The sequence below is a fragment of the Dama dama genome, unplaced genomic scaffold (genome assembly GCF_033118175.1).
Source record: "Dama dama isolate Ldn47 unplaced genomic scaffold, ASM3311817v1 ptg000115l, whole genome shotgun sequence".
Classification (NCBI taxonomy): Eukaryota; Metazoa; Chordata; class Mammalia; order Artiodactyla; family Cervidae; genus Dama; species Dama dama.
This window is the reverse complement of record NW_026870926.1, coordinates 2,034,927-2,038,628: the sequence shown is the minus strand read 5'-3', so window position 1 is coordinate 2,038,628 and position 3,702 is coordinate 2,034,927.

Genomic DNA, 3,702 nt, shown 5'->3' with positions numbered 1-3,702 from the left:
TTTCACACCTTTTCAGGCTCTTTATGTTTTTCAACGCCGTATCATGCTCCTCCTATTTTTCAGACCGTTTCATGCTCCTCATATCTTTGACACCTTTTGAAGCTCTTCATATTTTTCACATCATTTCAGGCTCTTCAAGTTTTTGAAAACGGCTTCATGCTCCTCCTAATTTTCAGACCGTTTCTTGCTCCTCATATTTTTGACACCTTTTGAAGCTCTTCATATTTTTCACAGCTTTTCAGGCTCTTCATGTTTTTGAACACAGTTTCATGCTCCGCATATTTTTCACACCTTTTCATGCTCTTCATATTTTTCACACCTTTTCAGGCTCTTCATGTTTCTCAACACCGTTTCATGCTTCTCCTATTTTTCAGACCGTTTCATGCTTCTCATATTTTTGACAGCTTTTGAAGCTCTTCATATATTTCACACCTTTTCAGGCTTTCCATGTTTTTGAACACCGCTTCATGCTCCTCCTGTTTTTCAGACCACTTCATGCTCCTCGTATTTTTCACACCTTTTGAAGCTCTTCATATGTTTCACACTTCTCCACACTCTTCATGTTTTTGAACACCGTTTCATGCTCCTCCTGTTTTTCAGACCGTTTCATGCTGCTCATATTTTTGACACCTTTTGAAGTTCTTCATATTTTTCACACCTTTTCAGGCTCTTCACGTTTTTCAACACCACTTCATGCTCCTCCTATTTTTCAGGCCGTTTCATGCTCCTTATATTTTTGACACCTTTTGAAGTTCTTCATATTTTTCACACCTTACAGGCTCTTCATCGTTTTCAACACCACTTCATGCTCCTCCTTTTTTTCAGACCTTTTTATGCTCCTCATATATTTGACACCTTTTGAAGCTCTTCATAATTTCCACACCTTTTCAGGCTCTTCATGTTTTTCTACACCGCTTCATGCTCCCCCTATATTTCAGACCATTCATGCCTCTCATGTTTTTGAAACCTTTTGAAGCTCTTCATATTTTTCACACCTTTTCAGGCTCTTCATGTTTTTCAACACCATTTCATGCTCCTCCTTTTTTTCAAACCGTTTTATGCTCCTCATATATTTGACACCTTTTGAAGCTCTTCATAATTTCCACACCTTTTCAGGCTCTTCATGTTTTTGAACACCGTTTCATGCTCCTCTTATTTTTTTTTTTATTGTTATTTTTTTTTAATTTTTTTTATTATTTTTATTTTTTTTTCCAGTGGGTTTTGTCATACCTTGATATGAATCAGCCATGGATTTTCATGTATTCCCAGTCCCGATTCCCCCTCGCACCTCCCTCTCCACCCGATTCCTCTGGGTCTTCCCAGTGCACCAAGCCGGAGCACTTGTCTCGTGCATCCTACCTGGGCTGGTGATCTGTTTCACCATAGATAGCATACATGCTGTTCTTTTGAAATATCCCACCCTCACATTCTCCCACAAAGTTTAAAAGTCTGTTCTGTATTTCTGTGTCTCTTTTTCTGTTCTGCATATAGGGTTATCGTTGTCACCTTTCTAAATTCCATATACATGTGTCAGTATGCTGTAATGTTCTTTATCTTTCTGGCTTACTTCACTCTGTATAATGGGCTCCAGCTTCATCCATCTCATTAGGACTGATTCAAATGAATTCTTTTTAATGGCTGAGTAATATTCCATGGTGTATATGTACCACAGCTTTCTTATCCATTCATCTGCTGACGGGCATCTAGGTTGCTTCCATGTCCTGGCTATTATAAACAGTGCTGCGATGAACATTGGGGTGCACGTGTCTCTTTCAGACGAACCTATGGACACCTTATCTTTGACAAAGGAGGCAAGGATATACAATGGAAAAAAGACAACCTCTTTAACAAGTGGTGCTGGGAAAACTGGTCAACCACTTGTAAAAGAAGGAAAATAGAACACTTTCTAACACCATACACAAAAATAAACTCAAAATGGATTAAAGATCTAAATGTAAGACCAGAAACTATAAAACTCCTAGAGGAGAAGATAGGCAAAACACTCTCCGACATAAATCAAAGCAAGATCCTCTATGACCCACCTCCCAGAATATTGGAAATAAAAGCAAAACTAAACAAATGGGACCTAATGAAACTTAAAAGCTTTTGCACTACAAAGGAAACTATAAGTAAGGTGAAAAGACAGCCCTCAGATTGGGAGAAAATAATAGCAAATGAAGAAACAGACAAAGGATTAATCTCAAAAATATACAAGCAAATCCTGCAGCTCAATTCCAGAAAAATAAATGACCCAATAAAAAATGAGCCAAAGAACTAAACAGACATTTCTCCAAAGAAGACATACAGATGGATAACAAACACATGAAAAGATGCTCAACATCACTCATTATTAGAGAAATGCAAATCAAAACCACAATGAGGTACCATTACATGCCAGTCAGGATGGCTGCTATCCAAAAGTCTACAAGCAATAAATGCTGGAGAGGGAGTGGAGAAAAGGGAACCCTCTTATACTGTTGGTGGGAATGCACACTAGTACAGCCGCTATGGAAAACGGTGTAGAGATTTCTTAAAAAACTGGAAATAGAACTGCCATATGACCCAGCAATTCCACTTCTGGGCATACACACTGAGGAAACCAGATCCTCTTATTTTTCAGACCGTTTCAAACTCCTCATATTTTTTACACCTTTTGAAGCTCTTCATATATTTCACACCTTTTCAGGCTCTTCATGTTTTTCAACACCGCTTCATGCTCCTCCTATTTTTCAGACCGTTTCATGGTCCTCATATTTTTGACACCTTTTGAAGCTCTTCATATTTTTCACATCTTTTCAGGCTCTTCATATTTATCAACCCGCTTAAGCTCCTCCTATTTTTCAGACCGTAACTTGCTCCTCATATTTTTGACACCTTGGAGGCTCTTCATATATTTCACACCTTTTCAGGCTCTTCATGTTTTTGAACACCGATTCATGCTCCTCCTATTTTTCAGACCGGTTCATGCTCCTCCTATTTTTCAGACCGTTTCATGCTCCTCATATTTTTGACACCTTTTGAACCTCTTCATATTTTTCACACCTTTTCAGGCTCTTCATGTTTTCAACACCGCTTCATGCCCCTACTATTTTTCAGACCGTTTCCTGCTCCTCATATTTTTGACAGCTTTTGAAGCTCTTCATATTATTCACAGCTTTTCAGGCTCTTCATGTTTTTCAACACCGCTTCATGCTCCTCCTTTTTTTCAGACCGTTTCATGCTCCTCATAATTTTGACGCCTTTTGAAGCTCTTCATATTTTTCACACTTCTCCAGGCTCTTCATGTTTTTGAACAACGTTTCATGCTCCTCCTGTTTTTCAGACCGTTTCATTCTCCTCATATGTTGCACAACTTTTTCAGGCTCTTCATGTTTCTCAACACCACTTCATGCTCCTCCTATTTTTCAGACCGTTTCATGCTCCTCATATTTTTGACAGCTTTTGAAGTTCTTCATATTTTTCACACCTTTTCAGGCTTTTCATGTTTTTCAACACTGCTTCATTCTCCTCCTTTATTTCAGACGGTTTCATATTCCTCATCTTTTTGACACCTTTTGAAGCTCTTTATATTTTTCACACCTTTTCAGGCTTTTCATGTTTTTCTACATCGCTTCATTCTCTTCCTGTTTTTCAGACATTTTCATGCTCCTCATATTTTTGAAATCCTTTGAAGCTCTTCATATTTTTCACACCTTTTCAGGC